Source organism: Vulpes vulpes, chromosome 13, assembly GCF_048418805.1.
Source record: "Vulpes vulpes isolate BD-2025 chromosome 13, VulVul3, whole genome shotgun sequence".
Taxonomy (NCBI): domain Eukaryota; kingdom Metazoa; phylum Chordata; class Mammalia; order Carnivora; family Canidae; genus Vulpes; species Vulpes vulpes.
Genome location: NC_132792.1, coordinates 104,542,315 through 104,559,241, shown reverse-complemented (window position 1 = coordinate 104,559,241; position 16,927 = coordinate 104,542,315). Strand labels below are relative to the sequence as shown.

At 35.9% G+C, this 16,927-nt stretch overlaps 1 protein-coding gene and 2 pseudogenes across 12 annotated transcripts in view; 2 read left to right on the top strand and 1 right to left on the bottom strand.

The window, feature by feature from the left end:
* NOL4 (nucleolar protein 4) overlaps nucleotides 1–16,927 on the top strand; it is a 391,120-nt gene that overhangs the window by 250,805 nt on the left and 123,388 nt on the right. The window lies entirely within an intron of this gene.
* On the top strand, nucleotides 8,666–9,387 carry LOC112918811 (UPF0711 protein C18orf21 homolog pseudogene; annotated as a pseudogene).
* Nucleotides 11,313–11,508, bottom strand: LOC112918812 (guanine nucleotide-binding protein G(I)/G(S)/G(O) subunit gamma-10 pseudogene; annotated as a pseudogene).

Genomic DNA, 16,927 nt, shown 5'->3' with positions numbered 1-16,927 from the left:
AAAGAATGGAATCTTGTCATTTGCAATGACGTGGACAGAGCTAGAGTGTATTGTGCTAAGCAAAATAAGTCAGAGAAAGACAAATACCATCTGATTTCACTCATGTGGAATTTAAGAAACAAAACAGATGACTATGGGGGAAAGGGGAAAAAATAGAGAAAAGGAAGCAAACCATAAAAGACTCTTAACTATAGAGAACAAACTGAGGGTTGCTGGAGGGGAGGTGGGTGGGAATGATACAAATGGATGATGGGCATAGGGAGGGCACTTGTGATGAACACTAGGTATTATATGTAAGTGAGGAATCACTAGATTCTTCTGAAACTAACATTATACTATATGTGAAATAACTGGAATTTATTTAGTTTTTAAAGATCTTATTTATTCATGAAAGACACTGAGAAAGAGGCGGAGACATAGGCCAAGGAAGCAGGTTCCCCAGAGGGAGCCTGATCAGTACTTGATCCCAGCACCCTGGGATCACAACCTCAGCCAAGGGCAGACACTCAACCACTGAGCCACCTAGGTGTCCCAGAATAACTAGAATTTAAATAAAAACTTGAAATTACCAAAAAGTTTTATTTTATTATAACTGGTTTCAAATCTAGGATCTCAAGGTATGTTCATTAATTTTCTCCATTTCATTTCATCATGGTCTCATCTTAAAATGAGTAGGTTAAACTATTGCCAAAAATTCAGAAATGAACTTGAGCCACTAAACTAATAATTAGTAAAAGTTTACTGTGAAAAAGACAATTTATAAACTGTGAGCACTTAAAACATAGAATGAGGCTCAGGGGTAGGTATATTGTTAAAAAGCAGCTCATGTAGTGAGGAGACAGTGACTGTATTCATAGTGATTGGTTATACTATTAGAATTTTTGTAAATGAGGAAATTGGTTAGTGATTATTTCATACCAATTTTGGGGGCTAATTTAAGTTTCACTATGATTTTCAGAGACATAAGCAAAATAATGACCCACATCAAGTTAATCTTGCAAAATAAGCTAAGTTAAGCTTTCTTTCTTTCTTTCTTTTTTTTTAAAATAAATTATTTTTTATTGGTGTTCAATTTACCAACATACAGAATAACACCCAGTGCTTATCCCGTCAAGTGCCCCCCTCAGTGCCCATCACCCATTCACCCCCACCCCCCGCCCTCCTCCCCTTCCACCACCCCTAGTTCATTTCCCCGAGTTAGGAGTCTTTTTATTCTCCCTTCTCTTATATTCCCTTTCACTGTTATTTATATTCCCCAAATGAATGCACTGTTTGTCCTTCTCCAATTGACTTACTCCACTCAGCATAATACCCTCCAGTTCCATCCACGTTGAAGCAAATGGTGGGTATTTGTCACTTCTAATGGCTGAGTAATATTCCATTGTATACATAAACCACATCTTCTTTATCCATTCATCTTTCGATGGACACTGAGGCTCCTTCCACAGTTTGGCTATTGTGGACATTGCTGATAGAAACATTGGGGTGCAGGTGTCCGGCGTTTCATTGCATCTGAATCTTTGGGGTAAATTCCCAACAGTGCAATTGCTGGGTCATAGGGCAGATCTATTTTTAACTCTTTGAGGCACCTCCACACAGTTTTCCAGAGTGGCTGCACCAGTTCACATTCCCACCAACAGTGTAAGAGGGTTCCCTTTTCTCCACATCCTCTCCTTTCTCCATCTCTTCTCCTTCCAACATTTCTTGTTTCCTGCCTTGTTAATTTTCCCCATTCTGACTGGTGTGAGGTGGTATCTCATTGTGGTTTTGATTCGTATTTCCCTGATGGCAAGTGATGCAGAGCATTTTCTCATGTGCATGTTGGCCATGTCCATGTCTTCCTCTGTGAGATTTCTCTTCATGTCTTTTGCCCATTTCATGATTGGATTGTTTGTTTCTTTGGTGTTGAGTTTAAGAAGTTCTTTATAGATCTCGCAGTTTAAAATATTGAGCTTTCTTCCAATCATCACATATATAAAATGAAAGATTTTCTTCTTACTGAGAATTAGTCAAAATTAATGTCCTTTGAAGAATATACTCAATAAGCCTACTATATATATTTTTTCTGTTTTATGGGAATCCCATGAAAATTTTTTATATGACACAACCCTGTAGCAGATCTGAGAATAGCTAATGTATCTATAGGCAAAGGTACTTGTGTGCATCTCACTTATCAAATTGGACCTTAGCATACTGCATCAAGCATACAATCTGTCCAGATGAGACTTGGAAGTTCCAGAAGAAATAGCAAAGTTTCCATAGACAGGCTGAATTAGCTTGAAGAAATGATTTCCAACAGCAAAACTATATACTGATTCATCAAGAACTTCAATGTATATGGTAGAAGGACAATGTGATAATATATGTAGCTCATATATATGTATGCTCAAAATATGTAGCTCAAAATAACATGGAAGTGACTTAGAAATGTGTATATCTTAATTGTAATTTTTACATTTTCAGAATTCTTGATCATTCCACAGTTCATGTATAAAGGAAAAGAAGTCTTCTAGTAAAAAACCCAAAAGAGAAAGATTGGCAGAAGCTCCAAAATGTCAACATGTCAAAAACTGTTGCTAAATTCTGATGTCAAAATTATAAAAATAAGAAAAAGAGTGACAAAAATAATGATGATGAAAATAATGAGAGAGAGATGAGATTCAAGACCCTTCCTAAAAGGAAACAACATAACAAAGGAAAGATTACAATAATAAAATCACAATTTGTTAGGGTAACAACACATGAATGTCAGCAGCAGTTTCATTTTGACTTTGATAAATACTGTGATTTCATTATAGGATTTTAAGATGAATTGATTCCATTCAAAACATTAAAAAAATTTTTTAACATTTTAATTTTAAAAAGTGTTTTTTTCTCTTAAATTTCAATCAAATACTACTTAAAGAGATTCAAAAGTCCATTGACAAAAATAAATTCTTTACATTTTATGGAAAAAATTGAAGTGTCAATGTGATAAGATATGTTGCCCAGTTTATTTGAAAACTAAAGGTCACATATACTGTTTTTTTTAAGATTTTTAAATTTATTTATTCATGATAGACATAGAGAGAGAGAGGCAGAGGCACAGGCAGAGGGAGAAGCAGGCTCCTTGCCGGGAGACCAACGTGGGACTCGATCCCGGGACTCCAGGATCATGCCCTGGGCCAAAGGCAGGCACTAAACCGCTGAGCCACCCAGGGATCCCCTCACATATACTATTTTGCTTATAAACTATTTTGAACAAGAAAGACATTATGTACTGGGGTTTATAAAATGTATAGATATCTTAAAAAGAAAAAAATATTTGAAAATCTTAAAGTTTATGAAGATTTCATGGAGCCCATGATGATGATGGTTATTTGGATTACATGTGAAGAAAGTAAAAATGCACTAGCTTCTCAAAGTGTGTTCCCCAGACTTGTAGTTTTCTGAAATGAATGTTTGTGTCCTTCTGAAATTTTTGTGTTGAAATCTTAGCCCTCAATATGATACTAAGAGGTGGGACTTTGGAGAGGTGATTAGGTCATGAGGGTGGAACCCTCATAAATGGGACTAATACCCTTCTTTAAAAACCCAGAGCATTCCCCTTCTGCTATGGGAAAAGATTGCTATATGTGAACCAGGAAGCAGGCCTCATCAGACATCAAATCTGCTGGCACCTTGATCTTGGACTTCCCAATGTCCAGCCCTCCGAAAAATAAATGTTTGTTGTTTAAGTCACTCATCTGTAGTATTTTTGTTATAGCAGCCCAAACAGAGTAGGACTAGCTACATCTGCATTACTTTGATATGTATTAGAAATTCTGATTTTTGGGTTCCACCCCAGACCTACTGTATGAGGTATAGCAATCTGTTTTAACAATCTCCTGGGGTGATTCCCCCACCCCCTTTTTTTAACTTGAAGCATTACTGATAGAAAATATTAGTTTCAGGTGTACAGCACAGTGATTTGAAAATTGTATACATTTTGAAATTCTCACCACAGTAAGTGTAGTTATCATCTGTTACCAAATAACGCTATAACAACATTATGGGCTATACTCTTTATGCTATACTTTGTTTCCCTCTGAGTTGTTTTATAACTGAAAGTTTGTTCTTCTTATCCCTTTAACCTATTTTTCCCATCCCTCCACCCACCACCTTCTGACAACCACAGGTTCCTTGAATTTGAGTCTGTTTCTGTTTTTTGGTTGTTCATTTGTTCTTTTTAGGTTCCCGTATATAAGTGAAATTGTATGGTATTTGTCTTTCTCAGTCTTATTTCACTTAGCATAATACCTTCTAGATACATTTATGTCATAACAAATGGCTAGATTTTATTTTTTATTATGGAGGAATACATTCTATTTGTGTGTGTGTGTGTGTGTGTGTGTGTGTACATACTATGTCTTTTTTGTCCTTTCTTCTATTAGTGAATACTCAGGTTGCCTTCATACCTTGGCTATTATAAATAATGTTGCAATAAACATGGGGGTGCATGTATCTTTTTGAATTTAGTGTCGTCTTTTTTTATATAAATACCCTGAAGTGAAATTACTGAATCATATAATATTTCTATTTTTAATTTTTTTGAGGAGCCTCCATATAGTTTTTCATAGTGGTTACACCAATTTACCTACCCATCAACAGTACATGAGGTTTCCCTTTTCACCACAATTATTATTTCCTGTCTTTTTGATACTAGCCATTCTAACAGGTGTGAGATAATAGCTCATTGTGGTTTTAATTTACATTTCCCTGATGATTAATGATGTTGAGCATCTTCTTATGTTCCTCTTGGCCATCTATCTGTGTGTCGCCTTTGGGAAAATGTCTACTTATGTCCTCTGCCCAATTTTAATAGAATTGTTTGATGTTGAGTTGTAGGAGTTCTTTATATAATTTGGATATTAACCCCTTATTGAATATATCATTTACAAATATACTCTTCCTTTCAGTAGGTTGCCTTTTTGTTGTATTGATGGTTCCTTTCAATGTAAAAAAGCTTTTTGGGTTTCATATAGTCTTGTTTATTTTTGCTTCTCTTGCCTGAGGAGACATGCAGAAAAATATTGCTAAGACTGATGTCTAAGAATTTATTGACTATGTTTTCTTTTAGAAGTTTTAAAGTTTCAGATATTACATGAAAGATCTGTACTGAGAAAACTGAGACACTGACGAATTGAAGCTGACATAAATAGAGAAAGACATACTATATTCATGGATTGGAATAATATTGTTAAAATGCCCATACTACCCAAAGTGATCTAAAGGTTAAATGCAATCCCTATAAGATACCAATAATATTTTTCACAGAACTAGAACAAATAATCCCAAAATTGTATGTATCCACTAAAGACCCTGAAATAATGAAAGACATCTTGAAAAAGAAGAACAAAGCTGGAAGTAACACAATCCCAGGTTTAAAACTACTATGAAGCTATAGTAAACAAAACACAAAAATAGACACATAGTTCACCTAAACAGAATAGAAACTCCAGAATACATTCTTTCAAGGTAAATTAATCTATGATAAAGGAGTCCAAAACAGATGATAGGGATAAGACAGTCTCTTCAATATATGGTGCTGGGAAACCTGCATAGCTACATTCAAAAGAATGAAACAACCATTTTATTATACTAGATCTTTTATCTCCTTGGTTAAATTTATTCCAAAATATTTAATTTTTTGATAACATTGTAAATGGGATTGTTTTAATAAATTCTTTTTCTGATATTTCATTATTAGTGCATAAAAATGCAACAGATAACTGTACATCAATTTTTTTATCCCACAAATTTACTGAATTCATTTATTAGCTCTATTAGATGTAGCTATAGTCCTCTAGCTAGGACTTCCAGTACTATGTTGAATAAATGGGCTAAGAGCAGACATCTGTGCTTTGTTCCTGATCTTTGAGGAAAAGCGTTCAGTTTTTCACCATTGAGTATGATGTTAGCTGTGGGTTTTTCATATATGGCTTTTATTATGTTGATAAATGTTTCTTTCAAATGTACTTTAGTGAGAGATTTTTAGCATGAGCAGATGGTGAATTTTATCACATGCTTTTTCTGTATCTGTTGAGATGATTTCATGATTTTTGTTAATTCATTCATTTTGTTACTATGGTGTATGACGTTGATTGATTTGCAAATATGGAACCATTTTTCATTCCTAGAATAAATCTCACTTGATCATTATGAACAATCCTTTTAATATATTGTAGAAATTAATTTGCTAATATTTTTTGAGTATTTATATATATATATATATATTAGTATTTTTATATCTATATTCATAGATAAACCTATGCCTATCAGATTTTGGTGTCAGGGTAATCCTAGTTAGAATTTGGAAGCATCACTTCCTCTACTATTTGTTTGGAATAGTTTGAGAAAGGTGAGTATTACTTATTTATTTTTTATTTTTATTTTTTTGCTCTTTTCATAGGCTTTTTTTTTTTTTTTTTTGGTTGTAGTTTCAAGTTTTTATTTAAATTCCTATTAGCATATAGTATAATATTAGTTTCAGTAATATAATTTTGTGGTTTATCACTCACTCACTATGACACCCAGTGCTCCTCATAATACCCACCACCCATTTAACCCATCCTCCCCCACCCCTCTAGCAACCCTCAGTTTCTTATAAGGGTCTGTTTTATGGTTTGCCTCTCTTTTTCCTCCACTATGTTCATTTGTTTCATTTATTTTTTAGAATTCCATGTAGGAGTAAAACCATATGGTATTTGTCTTTTTCTGATTGAGTTATTTTGCTTAGCATAATACACTCTAGTCCTATTCACATCCTTGCAAATGGCAGGATTTCATTCTTTTTGATGGCTGAGTAATTTTCCACATATGTGTATGTGTGTGCATGTATATATATATACATGCACACACATACACACACATATATATACATATACACACATATACACACATGCACACACTACTTTATTCATTTATTAATTGATGAATATTTGGCTCTTTTCATAATTTGGCCATTGTTGATAATGCTGCTGCTATAAACATCAATATTTTCAAATCAGTATTTTTGTATCCTTTGGGTAAATACATAGTTGTACAATTGCTGGGTCATACAGTAGTTCTATTTTTAACTTTTGAGGAACCTCCATACCGTTTTTCCGGAGTGGCACCACCAGTTTGCATTCCCACCAACAGTGTAAGAGGGTTCCCCTTTGGCCACATCCTCACCAACATCTGTTGTTTCCTGTGTTAATTTTAGCCATTCAAACAGATGTGAGGTGATATCTAACTGTAGTTTTAATTTGTATGTCCCTGTGATGAGTGATGTGGAACATCTTTTCATCTGTTAGCCATCTCTGTGTCTTCTTTGAAAAAATGTCTATTCATATCTTCTGCCCATTTTTTAAAAAATTTTATTTAAATTCAATTTGCCAACATATAGTAGTTCATCTCATCACGTGCCCTTCTTAATGCCCCTTACCCAGTTATCCTAATACCCCACTCCCCTCCCCTTCTGCAACCCTTTGTTTGTTTCACAGAGTTAGGAGTCTCTCATGGTATGTGTTCCCCTCTAACTTTTCCCCACTCAGTTTCCCCCCTTCCGTTATGGTCCCTTTCACTATTTATATTCCACAAATGAATGAGACCATATGATAATTGTCTTTCTCTGATTGACTTATTTCACTCAGCATAAGACCCTCCAGTTCCATCTATGTGAGTGTAAATGGTAGATATTCAGCCTTTATGATGACTGCGCAATATTCCATTGTGTATATATCCCACATCTTCTTTAGCCATTCATCTGTAGAAGGGCATTGTGTTCTGCCCATTTCTTAACTGGATTTGGGGTTTTGATTTAGATAAGTTATTTATAGATTTTGGATACTAACCCTTTATTACATATATCTTCTCCCATTTGAAAAGTTTTATTTTTGTTGGGTTGTGTCCTTTACTATGCAGAAACTTTTTATCTTGATGAAGCCCAATAGTTTATTTTTACTTTTGTTTCCCTTGCCTCAGGAGCTGTGTCTAGAAAGTAGTTTCCACAGCTGATGGCAAAAATGTTAATGCCTCATATTCTCTAGGATTTTGATGGTTTTCTATCTCACATTTAGGTCTTTCATCCATTTCAAATTTATTTTTTGTGTATAGTGTAAGAAAGTGGTCCAATTTCATTCTTCTGCATGTAGCTTTCCAATTTTCCCAACACTATTTGAAGAGACTGTCTTCCATTGGATATTCTTTCCTGCTCTGTTGAAGATTAGTTGACCATATAATTGTGGGTCCATTTCTGGGTTTTCTGTTCTATTCTACTGATCTATGTGTTTATTTTTGTGCCAGCACCATACTGTCTTGATTGCTATAGCTTTGTAATATAACTTGAAGTCTAGGAATTGTGATGCTTTCAGCTTTGCTTTGCTTTTTCAAGATGGCTTTGGATATTCAGGGTCTTTTATGGTTCCATACAATTTTTAGTATTGTTTGTTCTAGCTCTGTGAAAAATGCTAGTGGTATTTTGTAGATTTCTTTGGGTAGTATAGACATTTTAACAGTATTTGTTCTCCTAGTCCATGAGCATGGAATATTTTTTTCGCTTCTTTGTGTCATCTTCAATTCCTTTCGTAAGTGTTCTATAGTTTTCAAGGTACAGATTTTTTACCTCTTTGGTTAAGTTTATTTGTTTATTTGTAATCTTCCGGAGATTGCTCGTGTCGTGGGGGCGGCGGTGGCAATGAGGCAGAAGCACTACCTTGAGGCTGCGGCTTGGCAACTGCACGACAGCTGCCCGGGCCAGGCCCGGTATCTCCTCTGGCCTACAGCTCGTCGCACGATGATAACAGCACTTTTGAAGGAACATGTCCATACTGTTTCCAGTTTCTGGTTTTAGATAACTCTAGAGTGTGCCTCAAACCTAAGTCCAGACTAATACCCAAAATACAGAAACTTCTTAACCGAGAGGCAAGAAATTGTAGACTCGGTTTTAAAGAAGCAAAAATTTTGAAAAAATACAAAGACTCCAAAGGTGTATTGTTGACTACTTGTAAAACATGCAACAGATCAGTTAAACATCATGGTAAAAGTAGAAGCTTTCTCTCAGCACTGAAGAGCAGTCCTACCACTCCTACAAGTAAGCTCAGCCTGAAGACACCAGAGAGAAAGACTCCGAGTTCTGCAAAGCTGAGTCATATGTATGGTTCCAAAGGCAAGAGCCCTGCCTTGATATTCAGGACACCTACATCTGGACAATCAACACCCACTTGCGCCTCAAAGAATATGAGCAATAGAAAGAAACACCTTTCTCAACTAAAAATGTTGCTTAGTCAAAGTGAATCCCAAAAGAACTCAAAGGTGGACTTTAGGAATTTCTTATTGTCTTTGTAAAAGATGGGCTGTGAAAATAAATGTTTAATGCAATTCTGAAAAAAAAAAAAAGGGTTAGGGTTAGGGTTAGGGTTAGCGCAATTGGGTTTTAGCGCAATTGTAAATGGGATTGGTTCGTTGATTTCTCTCTCTGCTACTTCATTATTGATGTATAGAAACATTATTGATGTATATACAGATTTCTGTATATTGAGTTTGTATCCTACAACTTTACTGAATTCATGTGTCAATTCTAGCATTTTTTTTGGTGGAGTCTTTCAGGTTTTCTAAATAGCATGTCAGTTGTCTGCAAATAGTGAATGTTTGACTTCCTCCTTACTGATTTGGATGTCTTTTATTTCTTTTTATTTTGTGATTGGTGAGGATAGGACTTCCAGTACTATGTTAAATAACAATGGTGAGAGTGGACATGGCTATCTTGTTCCTGTCCATAGAGGAAAAGTTCTCAGTTTTTCCCTATCGAGGATTATATTAACTGTTAATTATTAATTTCCCTGTGAAACCATATGGCCCTGGACTTTTGTTTGTTGGGAGACTTTTTTTAATTAAGCAGAAATTTTATTTCAAAAGTCATCAAAGATTATTACAAACAGAAGGTATCCTTTTAAAAGTATCCCAAATTAGAGGCGCCTGGGTGGCTCAGTCATTTGAGCATCCAACTCTTGATTTTGGCTCTAGCTTTGATCTCAGGGTCATGAGATTACGCCCCAGGTCAGGCTCTGCACTGAGTGTGGATCCTACTTAAGATTCTATCTCTCCTTCTCTCTCTGCTCCTCTCCACTCTGCTCTTATGAGTGTTCAATAACTCTTTCTTAAAATTTTTTAAAAATGCATCTGAGATTAAATTGAAGAGACATCATCAAAGTAAAACACTTGTGACATTAAGAATTCATTTAGGTTGTAGTATTTTTCACATTATTTGGTTTTTAATCATTGCAATGTTCTGAAATCACATTTAAACATTTTTTTTTAAGCCATGAAATAGGGGTGGGGGAAGGGGGAGCATGAAATAGTCGTGCCAGGGTGGCTCAGTCAAAGTGTAAGGCTCTTTATTTCAGCTGAAGTCACAATCTCAGGGTTGTGAGATTGAGCCCTCCATTGGACTCCATACTCAGTTTAGAATCTGCTTAAGATATTCTCTCTCTCTCTCTCTCTCTCTCTCTCTCTCTTCCTCCCTCCCTCCTCCCTCTGGCCCTCCCCCCACTTGTGTACGTGTGCTCTCTCTAGAATACATAACTAAATCTTTTCCTTAAAAAGACATGAAACGATGTGGTTCTTTTTTTTTTTTTTTTTTAAAGTACAACCACAACCATAAAATAGAGGAACTTAAGAAAGACCAAATCTGCTTCATACATATGATATGATGGGGCAATCTAATACACAACACAACATGAATCTTTCCAAACAAGTTTGCTAAGAAATAACTCCCATGTTTATAGTTACAAATAAAACAATATTCTCAGAGAAATCTAGACATCCTTTGATTAATAAAGCCTATTCTTTTTCCAGTTTTATACTTGTTTATCTTTAAACACTAGATCTGTGAGAAAAGAACAAGTTTTGTTATGGTATAAAAACCTTAGAAACAACAAATTACAAATATTCATTTTTTTAACAAAAATATTTTCCTTCCCAAAATATAAACATCCAGTAAACAAGACAAATATTCCAGGTGTAGAAACAGGTGTATTTGGGGGGAACATTTTATTTGTCTTATATATAAAAACACTTTGCCAAAAGAGTCAGGACATTATTACTTAGTCTACCCCTAAAATGAGTTTCCTTATCTAAGTAGGAACTCACCAATTTGGGTAGAATTTTGGCTTTAGGAGCAGGCTACAGGAAAGGTCTGAAATATCTAGAAATCATTTGGCTGGAGAAAAATGTTCTCTTGAGACCTGGAGACAGTTTTTCATCACTTCATGCTTAAAAGCATTCCTCAGTGAATTTCTTCCCTATAGCCTTTAGAATAAGGCACAGAATCTGGGGTTCTGGAAGCAATTGCTTCCAGCTGAAATAGCTGCCAGCAGGGCATCTCTGAAGTCAGTACTCTTGAAACTCTGCAGCTGTCTGCAAGACCTTGATCTTCTCTACACTGGCCTCTAGCTTGAGCTGCTCCACTAGGTGCTGCATGGCCTTTATGCTGGCCCTGGAAGACATGGCAGCAGTGGCACTGGGCTCTAGGGCAGGGGAGCTGGACTGCAGAAGCCACGAGGCTGTTGGGAGATTTTTGATTACTGCTTCAGTTTATTTGCTGGTTATTGGTCTGTTCAGGTTTTCTATTTCTTCCTGTTTCAGTTTGGTATTTTACATGTTTCTAGGAATTTATCCATTTCTTCCAGATTGTCCAGTGTGTTGGCATATAGGTTTTCATAATATTTTCTTATGATTGTTTGTATTTATGTGGTGTTGGTTGTGATTTCTCCTTTCTCATCTGTGATTTTATTTATTTGAGTCTTTTCTTTATGGTAAGTCTGGGTAGGGATTTAACAATTTTTTCCTGGATTTATCAATTTTTTAATAAGATATTTATTTATTTATTTATTTATTTATTTATTTATTTATTTATTTGAGAGAGAGAGAGAGAGCATGAGCAGGGGAGAGGGGCAGAGGGAAAGGGAGAAGCAGGCTACCTGCGGAGCAGAGAGCCTAATGTGGGGCTGGATCCTAGGACCCTGATATCATGACGTGAGCTGGAGGCAGACACCTAACAGACTGAGCCACCCAGGTGCCCCAGGATTTATCAATTTTATTAATTTTTTCAAAGAACCAGCTTCTGGCTTCATCATTCTGGGTTTTTTGTTTGTTTCTATATAGTTTATTTCTGCTCTAATTTATATTATTTCCCTGCTTATGCTGGCTTTCAACTTCATTTGTTGTTCTTTGTCTAGCTCCTTTAGGTGTAAGGTTAGGTTGTGTATTTGAGATTTTTTCTTACTTCTTGGGGTAGGCCTGTATTGCTATATGCATCTGTTTTGACCACTTTAGCTCTATCCCAAAGATTTGGGGTCATCGTATTTCCATTTTCATTTGTTTCCATGTATTTTTTAATTTATTCTTTAATTTCTTTGTTGATCCATTCATTTTTTAGTAAGATGTTCTTTAATATCCATGTGTTTGTGGTCTTTCCAAATTTTTTCTTGTATTTCACTTCAAGTTTCACAGCGCTGTGTTCAGAAAATATGTATGGAATGCTCTCAATCTTTTTGAACTTGTTGAGGCCTGACTTGTGACCCAGTATGTGATCTATTCTGGAGAATGTTCTATGTGCACTTGAAAAGAATGTGTATTCTGCTGCTTTAGGATGAAACGTTCTGAATATATCTGATAAGCCCATCTGGTCCAGTGTGTCATTCAAAGACACTATTATTGATTTTCTGCTTAGATGATTGTGCATTGATGTAAGTGGTGTGTTAAAGTTCCCTACTATTATTATATTATTATCAGTGAGTTCCTTTATGTTTGTTACCAATTGCTTTATGTATTTGGGTGCTCCCAAGTTGGGGACATAAACATATACAATTATTTGATCTTCTTGGTAGATAGATCTCTCTGTTGTGCTATATCATAACAGAGGTATATGATATAGCATATATGATATAGCACCCTTTTCAACTCTTGTTAAAATCTTTGGTTTAAAATCTAGTTCACTTGATGTAAGTGTTGCTGCTCCAGCTTTCTTTTGATATCCATTTGCATGGTAAATGTTTCTCCATCCCCTCACTTTCAACCCTAAGGTATCTTCTCTTCTAAAATTAGTCTCTTGGAAGCAGCATATAGATGGATTTTGCTTGTTTTTATCTATTCTGATACCTGATGTTTGCTGATTGAATCATTTAGTCCAATTTTACATTCAGAGTAGTTATTGATATGTGTTTAGTGCCATTTTATTACTTGTTTTGTCATTGTTTTTGGAGATTTTCTCTGTTCCTTTCTAGTCTTTATTGCTTTTGATCTTTCTTTCCCACTCCAAGAGTCTCCTTAAGAATTTCCTGCAGAGCTAATTTAGTGGTCATGAACTCCTTTAGTTTTTGTTTGAGAAACTCTTTACCTCTCTATTCTGAATGATAGCCTCACTGGATAGAAGTCTTGGCTGCATATTTTCTCTGCTCAGCATCTTATCAATATACCATTGCCACTCTCTTCTGGCCTGTCAAATTTCTGTGGAGAGATATGCTCATCTTATTTCGTTATCTTTTATAAGTTAGGGACTTCTTTTGTCTTGTTGCTTTTAGGGTTTTTTCTTTATATTTTGCAAATTTAACTATATTATGTCTTGGTGTGGCCTGCTTTTGTTGATTTGATGGGAGTTCTCTGGAGTGCCTCCTGGATTTAGATGTCTGTTTCCTTCTCTAAAATAGAGAAGTTTACAGCTATAATTTCCTCAAATAACCATTTTGCTCCCTTTTCTCCCTCTTCTTCTTTTGGGACTCCTATTTTATGAATGTTATGCTTTATGGAATCACTGAGTTCTGTAAGTATACATTCGTGATCCAATTCATGATTTTCTTTCCCCCTCTTCATTATTTTCCATAATTTTATCTTCTATATCGTTTATTCATTCATCTGCTTCTTTCATCCCCATGGTCATTATATCCAGTCAGTTTTAAATCTCAGTTATTGCACTTTTCATTTCAGCCTGGTTAGTTATTAGCTCTTTTATCTCTGTGGTAAGGGACTCCCTGGTGTTTTCTATGCTTTTGTCAAACCCAGCTAGTTTCCTTATGATTGATGCTTTAAGTTCTGGGTCAGGCATATTACTTATGTATGTTTCAATTAGATCGCTGGCTGTGACCTTTTCTTTTGTCTTTTGGGATACGTTCCTTCATCTTGGCATTTTGTCTAGGTCTCTGTCTTCTTCTCTATGTTAGAAAAGCCTTTTAGGTTTGCTGCTCCTGAGAGTAATGGTTTTATGAAGAAGAGGTCATACGTTGTCCATGGTTTGCTGCTTCAGGAAGTGTCTCTGGTGCTGTGTTCTGGTTACTCTATTCCTTAGGTCTGCAGTTTCCCTTTCCTACAGTGGGGAGTGTTTGGACCTTCACCAGAATGTGGTGAGTTTTAACTAAGTGTGCTCTGGTCTGCTTATTAAAAGAGACTTGAATCTGTTTGAAATAGATCTGAAGCTTTGCAGCACTATGTGGTGGTACCTGTGGGGGTTTGTGCTCATCCCTGAGGAGAGGCCTGCTGCTCTGGTTCTAAGGCATGCTTGCCTAAGAAAAGCAGCACCTGCAGAGCTTAGGCGCATGAGGCTTAGTCTATGTAGTTTAGGCTGCCATTTTTGGCACTTTGCTACTTACTAAAGTTAGTTTATGCTTAGGAGCAAGGGCGGGAAATGGCACCAGCTAGCTCCTTCTTCCCCAGAGAGGGAAGTTCATGTTTGCCACTTTCGAGGAAGCCCTCTCAGAAAAGCAGACAACTTTCCCTTGGGTGTCCCAGATGTCCTGCCTCCACACTGTCTGGGTCTAGCTTGCTTGCCTGCCTGGAGCAGTGTAGTGCACTTTTGGTCTCTATCCCAGCCAGGCCTGCTGAGTTTTAAGACTCCAGACTTTAGGGATCTGCTGTGGTGAGACCTGCACTGGTCTTCTGGGGGACAGTCTTGTTACATTGGGACTGATGCAAGTTTGGCCCAGAAGCGCACTCACACAAGAGTGGGCTCCAGGAAGGAGGAACTGCTGTCCCTTATGTGTCTTAGGTGATCCATGCTATCTGCCTGCTGGCTTATCTGCCTGCCTTTTTCACAGAACTGCAGTGCTCTCAGGGCTCCACATCAGCCATGCCACAGACCTCTAAAACTCTAGTCTTTGAGCCCCGCCTGATAGCAGAACCTCACAAAAGTCAGCCCCTTCCATTTACCCAGCATTTTCCTTGTAAAATTTCCTATGCACTCTTCTCTTTCTTTCTCTACCACCAGGGCTCTCTCCCCTCTATAGTACCCATGATCCGTTTCTCTCCCAAACCATGTCTCTGCACTTCTACCACAATGTGGCCTTTTCTCTCCTAGTTGTGCACTTTGTTCTGTCAGTCCTCGGATTGATTTCTTGGGTATTACTAATGATTTGATAGGAATCTAGCTGTTTTTGAGGGATGAGGCAAGTTTGGGGTCCTCCTACTACACCATCTTATGTCCTTCCACCTGAAGAAGGTTCTTAACTCTTCTTTAAATGTTTGATAGAATTCACCTGTAAAGCCATCTCAGCCTGGACTCTTGTTTGTTGGGAATTTCCTATTAGTAGTAACAAAAATGAATCAGTAATCAGTCTGTTTAGATTTTCTATTTCTTCTGATTCAGTCTAAGAAGATTGAATGTTTTTAGGAAAGTATCTATTTCTTCTACATTGCCTAATTTGTTGACATATAATTTTTTGAAGTAGTCCTGTGTAATCCTTTGTATTACTGTGTTGTTGGTTGTAACTTTCATTTGTGATTTTGAGTCTTTTCTTTTTCTTAAGTCTAGTTAAATTTTGTGCATTTTATTTTTTCAAAGAACCATTGATCATTTCTATAGTTTTGGTCTCTATTTCATTTAATTCTGCTCTGATTTCTCTTATTTTTTTCCCTTCCCCTAACTTTGGGTTTTGTTCGTCCTTTTCTTTTAGGTGTAAGGTTAAATTGTTTATTTGAGTTTTTTTTTTTTCTTGAGGTGGGGCTGTATTGCCATAAACTTAGAACTACTTTTGCTGCATCACAAAGATTTTGTTGTGTTTCCATTTGCTTTTGTCTCAAGATATATATGTGTGTGTGTGTGTGTATATATATATATACATATATATATATATATATATATATATATATATATATATATATATTTTACTCTTTGATTTCTCCATTGACTTATTGGTTGTTTAGTACCATGTTGTTTAGTTTCCATGTATTTTTGTTTTTTCCATCTTTTTCTTGTGATTGATTTCTAGTTTCATGCCATTTGGGTATAAAAGATGTCTAATTTTTATTTCAGTCCTTTAACATTTATTAAGACTTGTTTTGAAGCCTAGCATGATCTATCCTGGATAATGTTTCACATTTACTTGAAAAGAATGTATGTTCTGTTCATTTTGGATAGAATGTTCTGTAATCTATTAAGTCCATCTGGTCTAATGTGTCATTCAAAATAACTATTTCCTTATTGGTTTTCTGTCTGGGTGATCTACCCATTGATATAAGTGGGGTGTTAGAGTCCCTACTATTATTGTATTACTGTGAATTTCTCGCTTTATATCTCTAACATTTGCTTTATATATTTAGGTCCTCCTACTTGCATGCAAAGATACTTAAAATTGTTATGTCCTCCTTTTGGATTGATCCCGTTGTGACTATGTAATGCCTTTTTTTTTTTTTTTTGCCTTTTATTGCAGTCTTTGTTTTAAAGTCTATTTTGCCTGATAGAAGTGTTGCTACCCTACCTCTTTTTTTTTTCCATTCAATCCTCTTATGTTTTTGATTGAAGCATTTAGTCCATTTACACTTAAAGTAGTTGTTGATAGGTATATACTTATTGTCATTTTCTTAGTTGTTTTCTGGTTGTTTCTGTAATTCTTCTCTGTTCCTTTCTTCTCTTGCTTTCTTTCCTTGTGATTTGATG